Consider the following 12,672-nt stretch of genomic DNA (forward strand, 5'->3'; position numbering starts at 1 on the left):
TCACATTGTTTGGCAATTGGATTAACTTTGAAAAATCTCTTTGTTAGGATTTGCATACACACCATCACCATATTGTATGTCCTTTGACATTATTTGCATATAACTATGTCACCGGTTGTTTTTGTTCTCATCCTCAGGGCTCTTTTCTACTATAGTAAGTCTCCTTAGATTTACTCCTGGAGGGTATATGGGGAGTTCATATTGTAGAATTGTGTCCTCCAGGAAGTGATGAGTTAAAGTCTATCTTAAGGACATTAAGCTCATGTTCTAACTGAATTCCATGGGTGATAGGACTTCGTAATGTCGCCTTTATGTCACAACTGTTACACCTAGCACTGTTTTAAAAATCTCAGGTGTAACTACTGCTCATACTACTTTTTAGAGACCCAACAAGTGCTAAAAGTCCTTAGGAAGAGAAATTTGGAAAACAATGGTATACTAAAACCATGCTGACTGTGAAGTGAAAAGGAAAGAGAGCAGGAAGAATAAACAGGCATGTTTATTCTATATGCAGTTAGGCTACATTTAGAGGTATAAAATTATACCCCTCCCTGAATTGTTTAGTATTATAAACTAATGGAAAACTAATTTTTATAAAACAAGTTTTTGACCTTATTAAGTAAGTGGCAATAGTTCTTTACCAACCAGGAATAAGGACAAAGGTGATAATGAAATTTAGGAAGATTATTCTGACTGGTATGGACATTGGCCTCTGTTAAGGAGAAACTAATGGGGAAAAGAAAAACAAAACTACAATCAAATCAGTGGAAGAAAGAGGTGAAGGTAATGGTTTAATAATATCTGAATTAGGACTAACAGTATGTTTACTTATTGGGGGGGGGTGTATGTTGGTGGGGGGCATTCCAACTTATATGTTAAAGGATGGCAGAGAGGATGGGGGGATGTTGTCACAAAGATTATACCAGACAGATCCCAGAGCTCTTTCCCAAAGGGCATTGTTAGTATAATGCTTCATCCTTGTGGGACCACATTCCCAGCCCACACAGGAGAGTAGGCTGATAAGTAGGCAGCATTTGAGATGGCTGCTCCATGACACAATTTGTCTATGAGACAATGAGTCAATGACTACATACAAAATTCTGGGTCAAGACTTTGAAAAATAAAGAGGAGAGTCACCTGTTAACTGAGCTGGTCTTTCCTGGCTAGCAAAATACCATCATTTAGTTTACAGTTATTGTCAGATTACAACTTGCCTCCACTTGTAATATAAGCCATTAGTGTAGGGGTTATTAAGAGGCAGAGCCTCAGATCAGATTCACTGGTGAATCTGAGATTCCTGTTCCTCAGTGTTAACCTACAAACAGAGGGAAATATATATTTGTATTTATAACACTTATACAAATGTAGTAAAATTCTAGTAAATATATCAGAAATTAGTACATTTTAGTACTCTGTTTTCCATAACTGCTTTATGGTCTGTTATATGGAATATAAAGAAATATGAACTAGAGAAAAACAGAAAAGGCTGCATGGCATGGAGGATTACTATTGGAATCTGAGTCTAAAGACTATACTGAGTTTTCACCTGACTCTCTTGGTGCTATTAGTAAATTCAGTTTTTCATTTCTCAAATTCAGCCTCCATATTACTTTTAAATTTAACAATATGTCACTATAATCATTTTAAGATCAAATCCCATCATTATTTCTATTATAGAACAAAGTCCAAATTGGGCCCACAGCCATGTTTCCAATATTATCATTTCATCTGTTTCTTAACTTTGTAATTTCAAGTCTTTCTCGGGAAAGCAGTACAATATAAAGCAAGCTAGTTTAATTTTCCCTTTTGCTCTAAATTTTATGTCACACATGGGTATGAATTCTATTCCTTATCTATTGGTACTATGCTATAGATTATTATAGATCATTACTTACTTCCAAAGCTGTCCTTGAGATTTCACAATGGGGCACTTAAGAAATTAGCATCATAGCCTCACTCACCAAGATTCAATGAGTTCCTTCACCTTGTCAGGCAGTGTGCCAGAAAAACAAGAGATTGGGAAAAGATCTCTCTTTTCAGTCCAAAAAGGTTCTCAATAAATTAATGACTACCATCATTTTGTCATTCTTTCTATTTTATGTCAGTGTGCTTTATTTTTAGTTATTTTTTATGTATTTATTTAAGAAAGGAGACACTAACAAAACTGTAGGATAGGAAGGGTACAACTCCACACAGTTCCTACCACTCAGTCTCCATATCCCATCCCCTCCCCTGATAGCTTTCCCAGTCTCTATTTTTAAAGGGTTTTTCTCTAAGAGTATGCATCTTGATCTCCTAGATTTTTTAAAAAGAATTATTATTATTATTTCACCACTTAAATTTAAGTAATTTCTATTTATGGAATTTCGTTTTGCATATGGTAAAAGATTTTTCCAAATGTATTTTATATGGTTCAGTAGTTTTGGTCTATGATATTATATTACCCATTTTTCATTTAACTTAACAAAATGGCTATCATTATTAAATTTCATATGTCCTATTTCTGCAAATTCTGTAAATTTCAGTCCTATTTCTGCATTATTTACTCTGTTTCTCTTATTACAGACTGTTCCACTGATCTTATCAAATTAACCTGATTTCAGAGCTTTAAGTATGTTCTGACATTTAATGAGGTAAGTACCCCTTTACTAATCCTCACAAAGACTTTCTTTTTTTAATTCTTTAATGGAAAATTAGTGGTTTACAGTCGACAGTAAAATGTAATAGTTTGTACATGCATAATATTTCTCATTTTCCCACACAACAATACAGCCCCCACTAGGTCCTCCTCTGCCATCATGTTCCAGGACCTGAAACCACCCCCACCCCCACCCCAGAGTCTTTTGCATTGGTGCAATACACCAACTCCAGCCCAAGTTCTGCTAAGTGTTTTCCGTTCTGATCTTGTTTTTCAATTTCTGTTCACAAAGGTTTATTGGCTATGCTTGGACATTATTCTATGTAAACTTTTAATAAGATAGTCTTGAATTCTTAAAAAGATATTATTTGAGGGCTGGGGAGATAGCATAATGGTTATGCAAAGAGACTCATGCCTGAGGCACCAAAGGTCCCAGGTTCAGTCCCCAGCACCAACAGAACTGAGTAGTGCTCTAGGAAAAACTATATATATGTATATGTATATGTATATGTATATGTATATGTATATGTATATGTATATGTATATGTATATGTATATGTATATGTATATGTATATGTATATGTATATATAATTTGAATTTCAGTTGGCATTGCATTAACGTTACAAATTAACTTTGGGGAAAGGTACATTTTTTATTATGCTTTCTCCTAATCAAGGACATAGCTTATCTGACCATTTACTCATTTTGTTTTGACTTATGTTCTTCATTAAGATTTTACTTTTTACCAGATAATACTATAAACAAGTCAATAAAAGTATATTTTCAATGAATAAGATAAAGGACTTATAAAAGGTTATCAACTCTGCTAAAGGGAAGGAAAAACAAAAGAAAAATGAGCAAAGATTATGAATAGGTCATTTATAGAAGAGTAAAGTCAAGTGATGGCAAATACATGGAAAGATGCTCAAATTAAGACCCATAAGTCTGGCAGTGGGAAGGCCGCATGATGCCTGGAGTTACTGTAAAAGATGTGAACCAGCAAGAGTTCATCTGAGCTCTGGCAGCCTTCCTCAAAAAGTCTGGGAAGCTGAAGTTCCCAGAATGGGTGGACACAGTTAAGCTGGCTAAGCATAAAGAACTCGCTCTCTATGACGAGAACTGGTTCTACACATGAGCTGCTTCCACAGCTGCTACACACAGCTGCTTGCACCTGTACCTTTGGGGTGGTGCTGGGGTTGGCTCCATGACCAAGATTTATGAAGTACATCAGAGAAATGGTGTCATGCCCACCTACTTCAGCAGAGGCTCTAAGAGTGTGGCCCACTGAGTCCTCCAAGCCCTAGAAGGGCTGAAAATGGTGGGAAAGGACCAAGATGGGAGCCGCAAACTGACACCTTAGGAACAGAGAGATCTGGACAGAATTGCCAGACAGGTGGCAGCTGCCAACAAGAAGCATTAGAGCAAATTATGCTGGGTTAATAAATTGCCTCATTCATAAAAAAAGACTCATAAATATTTAAAATTTTTTATTATCTTTATTTATTTATTTATTTATTGGTTAGAGACAGCCAGTAATTGAGAGGGAAGAGGGTGATGGGGGGGGGGAGAGAGAGAGACTCCTGCAGCACTGCTTCACCACTTGCCAAGCTTTCCTCCTGCAAGTGGGGACCTGGGGCTCGAACCTGGGTCCTTTCACACTGTAACAAGTGTGTTCAATCAGGTGTGCCACCACCCAGCCCTGACCCATAAGTATTTTGTAACTGAAAATAAAATGAGGTATAATATTATACGAGGCTTTTTTCTTTCTTTCTTTTTTTTTTTTTTTTTGCCTTCAGGGTCATTGCTGCCTGCACCATGAATCCACTGCTCTGTGGCCACTTCCTCAATTTTTTGTACAGGACAGAGAGAAATTGAGAAGAGAAGGGGAAACAGAGAGGGTGAGAGAAAGAAGACAGACACCTGTAGACCTGCTTCACTGACTGTGAGGTGATCCCCCTGGAGGTGAGGAGCCAGAGGCTTGAACCGGGATCCCTGCTCAAGTCCCTGAGTCCCACACTATGGGCACTTCTTAACCAGACATTTTAGACTAGGTAACAGCATCTTAGACTGGGTAACTCTTAGTGGTAAGAGATGTCTTGAGTCTTGTTGGTTATTTAGTAGAAGTCCTAGCCCAGGGAGTCAGGCAGTAGCACAGCAGGTTAAGCGCACGTGGTGCAAAGCTCAAGGACCAGCATAAGAATCCCGGTGGGAGGGAGTCGGGCTGTAGTACAGCGGGTTAAGCGCACATGGTGCAAAGCACAAGGACCGGCATAAGGATCCCGGTTCTAACCCCGGCTCCCCACCTGCAGGGGAGTCGCTTCACAGGCGGTGAAGCAGGTCTGCAGGTGTCTATCTTTCTCTCCTCCTCTCTGTCTTCCCCTCCCTCTCTCCATTTCTCTCTGTCCTATCCAACAACGACGACTACAACAATAAAACAACAAGGGCAACAAAAGGGAAAAAATAAATAAAAAAAAAAAAGAAAAAAAAGAATCCCGGTGGGAGCCCCCAGCTCCCCACCTGCAGGGGCATTGCTTCGCAAGTGGTGAAGCAGGTCTGTAGGTGTCTATCTTTCTCTCCTCCTCTCTGTCTTCCCCTCCTCTCTCCATTTCTCTCTGTTCGATCCAACAACGACAACATCAATAACAACAACAATAATAACTACAACAATAAAACAATAAGGGCAACAAAAGGGAATAAATAAATAATAAATATTAAAAGAAGAAGAAGTCCTGGCCCAGTTTAGCAGAGCTAGGAACACCTATCCCCAAGAATAACTGACACTTCTTACAATCAAAAACATCTCTGGGGAGGGGAAGAATCTATCTCTGGACATTGTCAAATGTCCCAAGGGGAGGGGATGCAGGGGAAAGGCACAATCATTAGTTTAAGAATCACTGAGCAGTTGGGAGTCGGGCTGTAGCGCAGTGGGTTAAGCGCAGGTGGCGCAAAGCACTAGGACCGGCATAAGGATCTCGGTTCGAACCCTGGCTCCCCACCTGCAGGGGCGTCGCTTCACAGGCGGTGAAGCAGGTCTGCAGGTGTCTTTCTCTCCTCCTCTCTGTCTTCCCCTCCTCTCTCCATTTTTCTCTGTCCTATCCAACAACGACAACAACAATAATAACTACAACAATAAAACAACAAGGGCAACAAAAGGGAATAAATAAATAAAATAAATATTTAAAAAAAAAAGAATCACTGATATCCACCCTTCTAACAAAAATTTCAAGATAGTTTTATACCTGTCGTAGGCAGACACACAGTGCAAAAAGAATACTCTCATGTGTCTCTAGTAAACTGTTAAACTTTTTTATGGAAAACAACCGATACCCTGATAGACCAGTATACTCTGTCAACTCTGGCCTAAGCAATGCTGGGACTTGAACGTGAAATCGCATATGCATAAATTTGTTCAACCACTGACTCACCTCCACAGCCCGATTCTTTCAATTTTCAACAACACAGGGGTTAACTAGTAGGAAGCTGTGATGCTGGAACACTGGTGGATAAGTTCCGATGTTAGATATATTTTTTGACCAAGTTATCAATGCAGTAATACAGGGCCCGATAATGACCCACTCTTTTGAGTGCACATGTAACAATGCACAAGGACCTGGGTTCAAGTCCCATCCCAACTTGCAGGGGAAAAGTTTCATGAGCAGTGAGAGAGTGTTGCAGGTGTCTCTCTTTCTCTCTCCCTTTCTACCTTCCCCTTCCTTCTTAATTTCTATCTTTATCCAACAAACAATTTTTAAAAAGTTGCAAAAGTTAAAAAAATCAAATACACATTGTACATGGGTGTTAACTGCAGCACTGGTGGCAGTGAGCAAAAAAAAATAGTGAATGACCATAAATAGTGGATGATGAGCTACATTATAGTCTATCTATACTGTGGGACATCAGAAAGGATTAGAGCTAACCTTATTACATGAAATGTTTTCTGTACATTATTCCTGTGTAAGAGACTCAAGAATCAAAAGACTGCATAATGTATTTCTGCTTTTCACAAAACATATAACCCCATGACTTTATAAATAAAGAAAAATGTCCCTCAGTATCCTATTTACCCCTATGAGATGGGAAAAAAATATCTGCTTATCAGATATGACAACAGCCTAGAGTCTAGAACACATTAAAAAAAAAAAAACTTACAGTTCAACAACAAAAATATAAACAATTCAATTTTAAAGTAGCCAAAAGATCTGAAAGACATTTTCCAAAGTTATACAAGTGAAGAAATACATGAAAATATGCTCAATATCATTAATCATTATGGAAATTTAAAGGAAAACCATAATGAAATATGACTTTCTTTTTATTTTATTTTCCCTTTTGTTGTCCTTATTTTTTATTGTTGTTGTAGTTATTATTGTTGTTGATGATGTCATCGTTGTTAGGACAGAGAGAAATGGAGAAAGGAGGGGAAGACAAAGAGGGGGAGAGAAAGACACCTGCAGACCTGCTTCACCACCTGTGAAGGGACTCTCCTGCAGTTGGGGAGCCGGGGGCTGGAACCGGGATCCTTAAGCCGGTCCTTGTGCTTCCTGCCACATGCACTTAACCTGCTGCGGTACCACCCAACTGCCAAAATACGACTTTCTACCCTTTAAGGTAGATACTAAAACAAAAATAACAAGGGTTGGCTAGGATACATATAAATTTGAACCCTCATACATGACTAGTGGGGATGTTAAGTGGTGCAAGCCCTGTGGAAAAGAATCTGGCAATTTCAAACAGTTAAACACAGAATAACTACATGATCTGGAAATTTCACCCTAAGTATAAACCCCAAAGAAATGAAAGTAGGTATTCAAACAAACAGTTGTACACAAATATTCATAGCAGCAATATTCACAAAAACAAAAAAAAAAGTAGTAACAATCCAAATGTCTATCAATTTTCTGAGAAAAACAAAATGTTATTCCATGTATACAGAAAATGGAATATTTTTCAGCCATGAAAAGAATGGAAGTACTCATACTACAGTATCATTGAACCTCAAGAAAGTTTAAGGTAAATGAAAAACATCCAAGCACAAAGGGCAACATATTGTATGATCCTATTTGCCTAAATTATACAGTATTGGTAAATGCATTGCTGCCTTAAAAAATACATTCATGATTGCCAGGGGAACAGAAAGCACTACATCAGAGGTACAAGGTTCCTTCTGGCATGGTGAAATGTAGAACTAGATAGAGATAGGGGTTGTACAACATTGTAAATGTGCTAACATCACTTAAAATACTATTAATGCATAGTCTTACATAATGTGAATATCACTTCAAGTTAAGAATACATATTTTGGGGCCAGGCAGTGGTGCACCTGGTTAAGTGCACACACTACAGTGCACCAGGTTCCAGGTTCAAGCTCCTGGTCCCCATCTTCAGGGGCAAAGCTTCATGAGTGGTTAAGTGGGGCTGCAGGTGTCTTTCTGTTTCTCTCCCTCTCTATCTCCTTTTCCCCTCTCAATTTCTGTCTGTCTCTATCCAATAATAAATTAATAAAAAATATTTTTAAAAAGGCAAGAATCTTGCCTTTAAAAAAAGAATACATATTTTGTTTTCTCACCTCTTATTAATGTCCTATTGCTGCAAAACAGATTGCCACCAATTTAGCAGGCTGAAAAAAAAAAAAGGTAATGCACAGTTCTATAGTTCAGAAATCTGGAGTGATTTGGCTGAATTCTCTAGTTGTAGTTTTCAGGCATAAATTAAGGTGTTGACCAGACTGAGCTCTAATCTGGAGGCTCTGTGGAAGAGTCCAGTTACACATTCATTTAGGTTGTTAACAGATTTTAGTTGTAAGATTTATTCACAGGCTTCTACCCCATACCCAAAGAATGGGGATTATAAAAGATTAAGTGTCACTCAGATCCTCGAGAGTCATTCTTACAATTCTGCCTACCTTTAGTGAAAAAGGACAACATTTCTACCCAATTTAAAATGTTTTCTTGTTGTTGTTGTTGCTAATAACCGACAGTGTACAGATTTGAGGTGCCTATGTGATTCATACCAAGCAAAAGATTCAGAACCAGTGATGCATAGGAAACACAATTCAGGTGTCCTAGCCTTAGAAAAGGGACTAAAAGCTATTCTTAGTAGGTGAGATTCTCTTTCTGACTTCTCTCCTGCTAAATACATTGAATGTTAAGTGTAAACAACTGTTAAGTTTATAGTCATGACGAGAGACAGATTCCATCACTGGAAGCAAGAAAACCATACACACTATGTAGATTTTTTTTTTTTGTCTCAAGATTCTATTTATTGAAGACCCTCAAGACTGTTCTAGTGGTCTGGGAGATAGTACAGTGGATAAAGCATTGGACTCTTAAGCATAAGGTTCTAAGTTCAGTCCCTGCCAGCATATGTACCAGAGTGATATTTGGTTCTTTCTCTTCCTCTTCCTATCTTTCTCATGAATAAATAAAATCTTTTAAAAAATACTCTGTTTCTGTGAATTATAACTATTGAATAGTTGCCATGTTAGACTAAATTTGTAAAGGTTTTTAAGTAATTTTTTACTGAGGTAGCATTACATTCTTGGATTAATTTTCAAGACGGCAGCATTATAAATCAACATTACTACTAAAGGTACAACTCTATTATTCATCCTGACACCTTTTACCCAAAAGACCTCCCCAGTTACCCTCTTCCCTCTTCTGTACTGGTAACCACTAATTAGGTCTTATAGTCTTAAAAAAATGTTTATTTTTGTTCCATTTGGTTCATTCATTTTGTTTCTTTGTGGACTATATATGAATGAAATCATTTTGTGTTTGTCTTTCTCCATCTGACTTGTTTCTCTTGCCCTGATCCCTACCTGCCAAGACCATCCCTGTTGTCACAAATGGCAGGATTATATCGTTTCTCAAAGATGAGTGGTATTTCATTGTGTATGTAGATGATATCTTCTGTATCTACATCTGTTGATGAGCACTTAGGTTGGTTCCAGTCTGGGAAGTTTTTTTTTTTTTTTTTTTTTAATTTTTTATTTAAGAAAGGATTAATGAACAAAAACATAAGGTAGGAGGGGTACAACTCCACACAATTCCCACCACCCAATCTCCATAACCCACCCCCTCCCATGATAGCTTTCCCATTCTCTAGCCCTCTGGGAGCATGGACCCAGGGTCATTGAGGGTTGCAGAAGGTAAGAAGGTCTGGCTTCTGTAATTGCTTCCCCGCTGAACATGGGCGTTGACTGGTCGGTCCATACTCCCAGTCTGCCTCTCTCTTTCCCTAGTAAGGTGTGTCTCTGGGGAAGCAGAGCTCCAGGACACATTGGTGGGGTCTTCAATCCAGGGAAGCCTGGCCAGCATCCTGGTGGCATCTGGAACCTGGTGATTGAAAAGAGAGTTAACATACGAAGCCAAACAATTTGTTGAGCAATCATGGATCCCAAGCTTGGAATAGTGGAAAGGAAGTGTTAGGGAGGTACTCACTGCAAACTCTAGTGTACTACTGCTTTCAGGTATATATTTTGCAGTAGTTTATGGATACGTGTGCACATAAGCTCTCTCTCACAGAAACTGGTGTATATCTAGGTTATGGGACTTTGTTAGAAAGTGAACTACCTGAGATGAAATTAGAGTGTACTATAAAAGGAAAGGTCTCACCCAAGTAATGAAGCCGAAGGGTTGTCATTCCACATGTGAAGTCTCTGGACACAGTCTGAGGTGAAGCATGTTGAGGTGGCAATCGTTGCGTTGGTGGGAAGTTTCTTAAACACAAAAATATACAGAACTGAGGGCAGGAAGAGAGTAGTTAGCCTAATGGTTATGCAAAGAGATTTTCATGTCTGAAGCTCTTATGTCCCAAGTTCAATCCCTTGCACCATCATCAGCCAGAACTGAGCAGTGCTTTCATAAATATAGACATAGAAGTATTAATACATTTAATTAAATTTAAAGTAAGTACATTATTACATATAAAATATATGTAATATATCTTGCACAATGATTATGCAATAGACTTTCATGCTTGAGGCTCTGAAGTCCCACGTTCTATCCCCTAGCATCACCATAATCCAGAGCTGAGCAGTGCTCTGGTTAATAATAATAATTATAAACTATATATACTAAATTAAAGTAAAAATAATATAGGTAAAAGTAAAATTTATTCATAATAAATTTAACTTGTTATATTAAAATATTCAAAAATAAAAAGATACATCCTGGACCTTGAAAAAATCATGTTGAGTGAAATAAGTCAGAAACAGAAGGATGAATATGGGATGATCTCACTCTCAGGCAGAAGTTGAAAAACAAGATCAGAAAAGAAAACACAAGTAGAACCTGAAATGGAATTGGCGTATTGCACCAAAGTAAAAGACTCTGGGGTGGGTGGGTGCGGAGAATACAGGTCCATGAAGGATGATAAATGACATAGTGGGGGTTGTACTGTTAAATGGGAAACTGGGGAATGTTATGCATGTACAAACTATTGTATTTACCGTTGAATGTAAAACATTAATTCCCCAATAAAGAAATAAATTTTTAAAAAAAGATACATCCTTTATTTAAAGTGATAATGACATCACACATCAGGTAATTCCCAGAGGAGAAAGGAATGCTTTAATGTCATGATTATGAAGGACCTCCTGACATTCTGGAAAAGGTCCCAAAGGCCCACAGGGCCTATTGGACCACCCTTTAAAACCCATTGCTAGATGAGAACATCAATGAGTATATTTGCTCAGAGATAAATCAGCTTATATTTGTGCATTCGTGTGTGTGACCTTAGAAATAAATCCCCTTTCCCTTTATTATGAGACATAGATATATTAATATATACTTTTTTGTTGTTCATTGGACACATTTTCTTTTCCCCTTTTTTATGCCCTTGTTGTTTTTTATTGTTCTTGTAGTTATTATTGTTATTGTTATTGATGTCATCATTGTTAGATAGGACAGAGAGAAATGGAGAGAGGAGGGGAAGACAGAGGGGGAGAGAAAGAGAGAAATCTGAAGACCTGCTTCACCGCCTGTAAAGGGACTCTCCTGCAGGTGGGAGCTGGGGGCTCGAACCAGGATCCTTACAATGGTCCTTGAGCTTTGTGCTGTGCGATTAGCCCACGGTGCTACCACCCAACTCCTGACAGGATTCATTTTCTATGACTGACTTACCCTACTTGTAAAAAGTATCATTTGCTGTTCCAGGAAGAAAACCTTGTTGGGCCCAAACGTTCAATAGAACAAAACTGAGAGCGACCCATGTTTTGGGGGTACATCTGGAAGGATGTCTGTGAGACACTGCAGAGGGGCCCAGCCATGAACATGTCCCTCCAGGTCTGTGAAGATTGGGAGACAAGCCCAGGGAGAAGACAGAGAGTCTGGGGACCCCAGTCCTTCTGTGCTCTGGAGGAATCCTTGAGGGTTTGTTACATATTATTACATATAAAATATAAGAGTGGGGAGAAAGCACAATAAGTATGAAAGAGACTTTCATGCCTGAGGCTCTGAAGTCCCAGGTTTTTTACTTAATGAAGAGAGGGATGTAGCTATCTGTGATTGCCTTAGTGACTCAGAGTGCCCCCTCTCTTTTTCAGATTGCCTAGCTCATAGGGTCAACTTTTTCATTCCGGCAGAGAAACAGAGAAAGGATGTAGAAGGGCAATAAGAGAGGGAGACACTTCAGCAGGTACTGTTCTGTCCTGTCTGGTGCGGCCTCTGCATTCCAGCTGCACTGCTATTTCTCCGGGAGCCTGGCTCCCTACTCCTCACAGAGTATTATTTACCTCGGGCTCAATATTGTGCCCCTGTTGTGCCCATTGTCCCCAAACCATCTGCGGGTACCCTATGCAAGCAATGGATTTCCAGGCCCATCTATGACACAGGAAGGGCTGTGTGTGCGTGGAGGGAGGGTGACACCCCTAAAGATCAGGATTTGCTGCCTGAGGCCCAGGATTCCAGTCTCCAGAACCACATTAATGAGTGGCCCTTTTCTCACTCAAAAAAAACAAAGAAAACACAGGTTTTAGCAGCAGGGAGTTGTGGCCTTTTTCTCACTCAGTAAAGTAAAACAAAACAGCAACAAC

The 12,672-nt window shown here is 38.9% G+C and overlaps 1 pseudogene; it reads left to right on the forward strand.

Moving 5' to 3' along the window:
• Positions 1-3,603: 3,603 nt before the first annotated feature.
• Positions 3,604-4,103, forward strand: LOC103121264 (small ribosomal subunit protein eS19-like; annotated as a pseudogene).
• Positions 4,104-12,672: the final 8,569 nt, after the last annotated feature.

This window comes from Erinaceus europaeus, chromosome 9 (genome assembly GCF_950295315.1).
Source record: "Erinaceus europaeus chromosome 9, mEriEur2.1, whole genome shotgun sequence".
Lineage (NCBI taxonomy): Eukaryota > Metazoa > Chordata > Mammalia > Eulipotyphla > Erinaceidae > Erinaceus > Erinaceus europaeus.